General features: G+C 36.4%; 1 pseudogene; it reads left to right on the forward strand.

Moving 5' to 3' along the window:
* The first annotated feature begins 4449 nt into the window (after positions 1-4449).
* On the forward strand, positions 4450-5450 carry LOC140509024 (olfactory receptor 8G50-like; annotated as a pseudogene).
* The last annotated feature ends 2241 nt before the right edge of the window (positions 5451-7691 follow it).

The raw sequence follows: 7691 nt of genomic DNA on the forward strand, positions 1-7691 counted from the left end.
CTATATTAGTAGGGGACCTCAACCTCCAGCTCTCTGAACTGGATAAGTTTAACCTCAAAATAATCAATAAAGAAGTTAAGGAGGTGAATAAAACTCTGGATAAGGTAGACTTAATAGATTTCTGGAGAAAATTGCATGGAGATAGAAAGAAATATACCTTTTTCTCAGTGGTACATGCCATGTACAGAAAAATTGACTGTGCAGTGGGGCATAAAAACTTCACAATTCAGTGCAGAAAGGCAGAGAAAGTGACTGCACCCTTCTCAGATCATAATGCAATAAAAATTATATGTAATAAAAGGTCATTGAAAAATAGACCAAAAATTTATTGGAAACTAAATAATCTAATCCTAAAGAAAGAGTAGGTTGAACAACAAATCATAGAAATAGTCAACAACTTCATTCAAGAGAATGACAAAAATGAGACAGCCTAAAAAATCTTATAGGATACTGCAAAAGCAGTTCTTAGGGGTAGTTTGAATGCCTACATGAATAAAGTAGAGAAATTTAGGCATGCAGTTGAAAAAGCTTGAAAAGGAACAAATTGAAAATCCCCAAGTAAATACCAAATTAGAAATACTGAAAACCAAAGGAGAGATTAATAAAATTGAAATTAAGAAAACTATTGAACTAAGAAATAAAACTAAGAGTTGGTATTCTGAAAAAGCCAGTAAAATTGGTAAAGTTTTAGTCAATTAGATTAAGAAAAAAAAGAAGAAAAACAAATTGTCAACATTAAAAATGAAAAGGTTGAACTCACTTCCAATGAGGAAGAAATTAAAACAATAATTAGAAATTACTTTTTCTAACTTTATGCCATAAATTAGATAATCTATATGAGACTGAAGATTATTTTAAAAAAATATAAACTGCCCTGATTAACAGAAGAGGAAGTTGAGTACTTAAATGATCGCATCTCAGAAAAATAAATTGAACAAGTCCTCAATGAACTCTCTAGGAAAAGAATCTCCAGGGCCAGATGGATTTACAAGTGAATTCTATCCAACATTTAAAGAACAGTTAATTCCAATACTACATAAACTATTTGGGAAAATTGGGGAAGGGAATCTCCCAAATTCTTTTTATGATACTAATGTGGTTCTGATACCTTCATCAGGAAGAACCAAAACAGAGAAAGAAAATTATAGGCCAATTTCTCTAACGAATACACATGCAAAATTTTTAAATAAATAACCTCCTAGAGGTGTTAGAAGAATAGAATTTTACTGTCACAATCCATCCTTTAGTACACCACTTTGAATTATAATGTGAATAACAAAATTTCCAAGATTAATAGAAGCTTAGTAGCAGAAGCTAGACTGGGGTCCTCCTATCCCAGCTCTACTGTGTCTTACTTTGGTGGCTTAGTGATACCACAGCCACATTATATTTAGAACCCAGCTGTGAAAACAAATGGGCACTGAGGTTCAAAAAATATTGGTACACCATTAATTGATATTCCTTAAAGAACTTTCCATAAAAAACTTTCACAGCCATGTTGTCACACTTCTGAGAGCAACAATTGGATAAAGTTACCATAATCTACCAGATCATTGAAACAGAAATCCCCTCTATAGTGTCTGCAACAATGAATCATTTGGCCTTCTCTTGAACAGCTCCAGGGATGAGAATGAAATCCAAGTGCCAATATTGATTCTCATCATAAAAGTGCAAGCTTTTTTTAAAATTTTAATGATAGAATTATAACAATTCCTTCATAATTTCCTAAAATTTCTTATCTATACTAGAATCTTATAAGAAACATTCCCTCATCCTTTAGGTCTTATATGTCTAATCCTCTTGTACCTAGCCAGGGATAGGCAAGAATACACAGATCTTCATTAGCACAATGACACCAGACCATTGTCCCAGGTCCTGACATGCAGAAGGCACACATTCTTTCTTTTTCTTTTTTGGTGGATGAATTTACCACACAGCCTACTTGCTTTCTTACACAGACAAAAAGTGAGACCATCCTACAGGATAACTTAAACACAATACAACTTTACCACGATTCACCTTCAGGATCAACATCCTCCCAATGTACAGTCTGAACAGAATACCAATACATGAGGAACCAATGATCAGTAAACATATTTACAGGGGAGATCAGCAATTAAGGAAGCTTCGCTACTATTAATGTGTTCCTAAGCTATCATAGCTCTTCCTTTTTCATTGTGCACTCTAGAACTTGTCTCTATTATTAATAAATTCGGTTTCAACCTAATCTTTATTTTTATGTTTCTTCTACTTTCTTGTGTTCAATGAAACCTATCATTCTCTTGAAGATATGATGTCTTTGGTCACTCTTTTCAAGGATTTGAGTACCTTCTCATACACCTACTAACACAGAGGATAAGGAAAATTTAATATTTTCTTGGCTCGGGCATGCAACTTCCAAACTTTGCCTCTGTCTCTCATTCATAAACTATTTTATGACAATCTTTGTTGCTGCCAACTGTGGATCTCCAGTTCACTTTATCTCTTCTCCAGTAATTTCAGTGCATGACATTCATATTTATTTTCTATTCCTCATTCCTCCCTTGAATCCTTAGGCCTGCCAGTTACTCAACCTCCTCAATTTCTATGACCTATGAATTTGAGCTACTTTTAATCGTGAAAAATAGTATTCATTACATAGGTACTGCCTGAGATTCCCAATTCTCTACTCAAGTAAATTGGTTCTGGATACCAAAATTCCTCCTTAAAGTATTGGGATCATGTCATGAAAAGCTCATTATGCAATTAGAGAGGAAAAAAGGAGAGAACTGAGAGAAAGAAAAAATATCAATGGCTTCTACTCAGAAAAGGGAGGTCCCTTATGAGATGAGTCCCAAAGGGAGACTTTGTCTGTGAATCACTAATGAGGTCCCAAGAGTCTTATGAACAGCCATAAAAGTCTTAAGTTAAATCATGAGAAGTTTCACTGACACTGTTTCTTTCCCTATGGCTGAAGAGGATACTCTGGATAAAATCACAGTTAGAGACAGTCATCTTCAGATCAAATCAAAATCATTTTAGAGACTAAAATCTGTGCCCTAATTCTCATCAATATTAAAAGGATTAGAAGTCTTTACAAGAGGACCATAATAACCTCCAAAGAAGACATTTTTCTGTCAGGAAATAAGTAAAGAGTCTTTGAGATCCAGTGCAGGAGGGTGAGTATTTTATTAATTTGACATCACTCTACCTTCTAAGTAGAAATTCCTGGAACCTTGGGACTTTGCCAAAGAAAGGGTATATCCACATTCCATTCTACCTATCTCTGTTAAAGGCATGTGGCTGGAGACAGGAAACAGGTGACTGCAAAAACAGAGAGTTTGGAGGTATAAGTAACTACAACTCAGAGTTATAGAACAGCAGAATTTTAGAGTTGGAAAGGACCTTCCATCCAGTCTGAACCATATTGCACAACTTCCCCCCTACACCCACTATAGTAATGGTGGTCATCCAGTCTCTGCTTGAAGATGCACACTGAGAAGGAGCCCACTCCTTCCCAGACTGTCCAGGTTACTGTGGGCTACTTACAATTTTTATAAATTTCATCCTCACATGAAGCCTAAATTTGCCTCTGCCACTTTTGTGCATTGTTCTTAGGCAGAAAATGAACAAGTGGAGTTCCTTTTACATCTTTTACCATTATAAACTCTTAGAAACAATTATCATGTCCCATTGATCCTTCCTCTCTCCAGGTTAAAATTTTATAAACCATTCAAATTATCCTTATATGCCATGAATTTAAGATCATTCAAGACCTTGATTGACCTTTTCTGGATGTTCTCCACCTTGACAAGGTCCATCCCCAATTACGGCAAACAGAACTGGACAAAAATCCTAAGATTTGGTTTGAACAAGGTAGACTACACTATAATTATCACCTCCTTATTCCTAGAATCTATGCCTCCCTTCATGTTACTGCAGATTAAATAATTTTTGTCTGTCACAATACAACTCCGAGTCATACAGACTTTTAGAGCCTATTAAGAATACCAGATCTTTGCCAAAAACACAGATTTTCAAACATATTTCCATATCTCCATATTATTGTTATGGCACTGAAACTAATGTTTTTAAGTAATGTGAATGATTTTATATTACCTTTATTAAATTTCATCACATCAGATTCAGCCCATTGTCCTAACCTGTCATGTTACTTTTAGAAAAGGTTCTGATCAAACAGCAAGTTAATGATTTCTCCAAGCTTTGTCACATGCAAATTTGATATTCACACCTTTGATGTTTTACATAAGATATTGATTAAGATGATCCAGGAAGTTGGATATTAATATTGGATATTGATCAATAAATATTTTGTCAAAATATAGGTGCATGATATCTAAACCTTTGCCTTACAGGTGAGTTATAGAGAAATAGAGACCACAAAATATAATTGAAATAGATATTATAATTTTAATGTTCTGTCTGAGCTCTCATTTGAGACTTATAATAATGAGGACTTCTTTTTTCCTTTTCACACAAACAGGTTCTTGCTTCCTCTTATTCTATACTCAAAAAGAATGGCTACAGCAAATTACTCACTGGTGACTGAGTTTATCCTTACAGGACTGACAGAGCAGCCAGAGCTCCAGCTGCCCCTCTTCTTCCTATTCCTTAGCATCTATGTGGTCACTGCAGTTGGGAATCTGGGCATGATCATATTGATTAGACTCAGTTCTCATCTTCACACCCCCATGTACTATTTCCTCTGTAGTTTGTCCTTCATTGATCTCTGTCAATCAACTATCATCACTCCCAAAATGCTGGTGAACTTTATGTCAGAGAAGAATACTATCTCTTACCCTGAGTGCATGGCTCAGTTCTATTTTTTTGTAACTTTTGTAATTTCTGAGTGTCAAATGCTTGCTGTGATGGCATATGACCGTTATGTTGCTATATGCCATCCCCTTCATTATAGCCTTATTATGTCCTATCAAGTTTGCTCTTGGTTGGTGAGTGGGGTGTATGCATTGGGTGTGGTGGGGGCCACTGCTCACACAGGATGCTTGCTTAGAGTGGTCTTCTGTAAGGAAAATACTATCAATCATTACTTCTGTGATCTCCTTCCACTCTTGAAGCTCTCTTGTTCTAGTACCTATGTCAATGAAGTCTTGAATCTGACCTTGAGCTCATATAATGTCCTTTGCCCAACCCTCATCATTATTTGCTCTTATGTTTTGATCATTGCTAGCATTTTAAAAATTCAATCCACTGAAGGCAGATCAAAAGCTTTCAGGACATGCAGCTCCCATATTGTAGCAGTTGGTGTCTTCTTTGGCTCTGGTTCATTCATGTACCTGCAACCATCTTCAGTCAGCTCCATGGATCAAGGAAAAGTGTCCTCTGTCTTTTACACTATCATTGTGCCCATGCTAAATCCCCTAATCTACAGTCTCAGAAATAAAGATGTCAAAATTGCCTTGAACAAATTTATAGAAAGAACATTCCAGTGAAAGGAGAAATATTGGAATAATGGGTTAATTTCTTTAGTGCATACTAGAAAGAAGAGAGGGTAGAGAGAGAAAAAGAGACAGACAGTGACAGAGGGAGACAGAGGAAGAGAAAGAGAGAGAACTTCACTTTGTACCAATCAGATATTCTACCTCCACATCTGTAAAGACTGAAAAGCCCAACTCAGAGTTGCTTTAGAAGCAGTTCTTGAATCAGTGTAGGCTGGGCCTCTGTTCCTACTTCTGTCCTATCATTTAATACCTCGCTAGCTTGTATTCCAAATTAGTAGAATATCTATGAAAGTTAAAAGTTTATTAACCTGCTTCTGCAAATGCCAGGGGTGCCTTTGGAGGCTCTAAGGGCATCATAAATTGAAGCATAGGTTTAGCAAATACTTGGTAGAAATTTTGGAGATTAGTTTTGTGCCAGAGTACAGAAGTTAAAATAACTGATCCCTAAAGTGACATCCAGTTCTAAGATTCTCTGATTTCTGTTCACACTATTTACTCCTAGATATTCTGTCCATGTTAGAATGCCCTGGTGACACTGTATAAGTGATGTAATCATTGCAGCAGCTTTGCCCCTTTAGATGCTACTGTACTTCTGCTCTGTGAGAGAGATCCTGTAGCTCTGTATTTATGACCCAATGGAAAGTGTTCAAGTGCTGCATAATTAAACTTTACCTAGAAGCTCCAAAATGCTTTTCAGGCAAATTACTCACAGAGACATGAACTGTTATTTTTTAAAAAGTCACACAGGGTATAGGCTAATGGAACCCATGGGGTCAGAAATACACATGGAAAGGAATTGCATCTCCTTTTCCCTCTTTATCTTCTCCACAGTACCTGCTGGGAAATCCACCCTTTTTTTATGAATACTGCGTATGCTGAATACAGAGACAGATATCTCTTATGTTTTCATTGCCTTCAGATCATACAAGGATGGCTACTTCCTCTCAGTCTTCATCCTAGTACATGTGGATGGGGCCAATGGGAGAGAGAGAGAGTGGGAGAGAGAGAGAGAAAGAGAGAGAGAGAGAGAGAGAGAGAGAAGAATAAAATGTACTGGTTACTGTGTTCAATTCCATCAAATTTATTAAATATTTCTTTGCACACTTATTTAATGTAAGATACTGTACCAGCCAATGGTAATACAATGACAAATGAAAAAATGCCACTGCATTCAAAAACTTGTGTTTTAATGCCATAATCCTAGGTGTATCCCATAGTAACAACAGCTATGGGAACAGGACTCCTCTTCAACAGTAGCTCTGGGATTTTGCTCCATTAAATGGCTAAAGTTTCATAATACATTCACTAAAACAGTTAATGTTGAAGCCGAGAGCATGATGTTATATGAAGTATAGACAGAGCACGAAAGAAAAAATATGGGTCGGAACATTATTTACTTCCTGTGCAACCTTTAGCAAATTGTTCTAACTTGGGAGGTTTCAGTTTCTGTATGTGTAAAATGATATTATTGGACTAAGTGTGAGCTAACATCTCTTCTTCTTCTAAATTTGATGACACTGGGAATAGTATCCTATTTCACTGAATTAGAAAAAAAAAGGTACAAAGAAAACAAAAATTTGAACTTATTGAAAGTATCATAAGTTACCAGCTCCACCAACTCTGTCCCACCTCTTTGAGATTTATTCTTGAGCTGATTTGCTTGGGCTTCAGCAACATTATGAAGGAATAGAAGCAAACTCTTCACTGTGTTCTTGGAATAAGATTCTTTGCAGCTTTCTTGAGAAGAGTTTCTAGGATCATTTAAATGGGACTCAGGGATATTACAAAAGCTAAAATGTATAAGAAATTATAACTGTTTAGGTGAAAGGATCCCAAATGGCAATTAGAAAAAGGGAAATTTAAGTAACAGAGTACTGGAGCCTGTAGACTTGCTAACTTTTGCTGGTTGCCTGGCTGTGTGTACTGTAAAACTGTACTCTCTTCCTCTAGGGGAGAGACTGCCTAGCTACTGTAGTCCATCAGATGGTAGCAGAGAGCAGCAACAGAGATACTCAGAAAAAAGAAGCTCAAAGGAAACCAGGAGAAAACATCCATAAATAGGAGGTCAATAGAGGGATCTAGGAGAGAGAACAGCAGCAAAAAGAATGTAACACCAAAGGAATCCAACTCAATGGACAAAGCAGCTTCATTAATGAAATCAACCAAAGACATCAGTTATTCTGAAACTGAAGTGATATGAATCAACTACTCATGTTCCCCCTGCATCTGCCT

Source organism: Notamacropus eugenii, chromosome 5 (assembly GCF_028372415.1).
Source record: "Notamacropus eugenii isolate mMacEug1 chromosome 5, mMacEug1.pri_v2, whole genome shotgun sequence".
NCBI classification, from domain to species: domain Eukaryota; kingdom Metazoa; phylum Chordata; class Mammalia; order Diprotodontia; family Macropodidae; genus Notamacropus; species Notamacropus eugenii.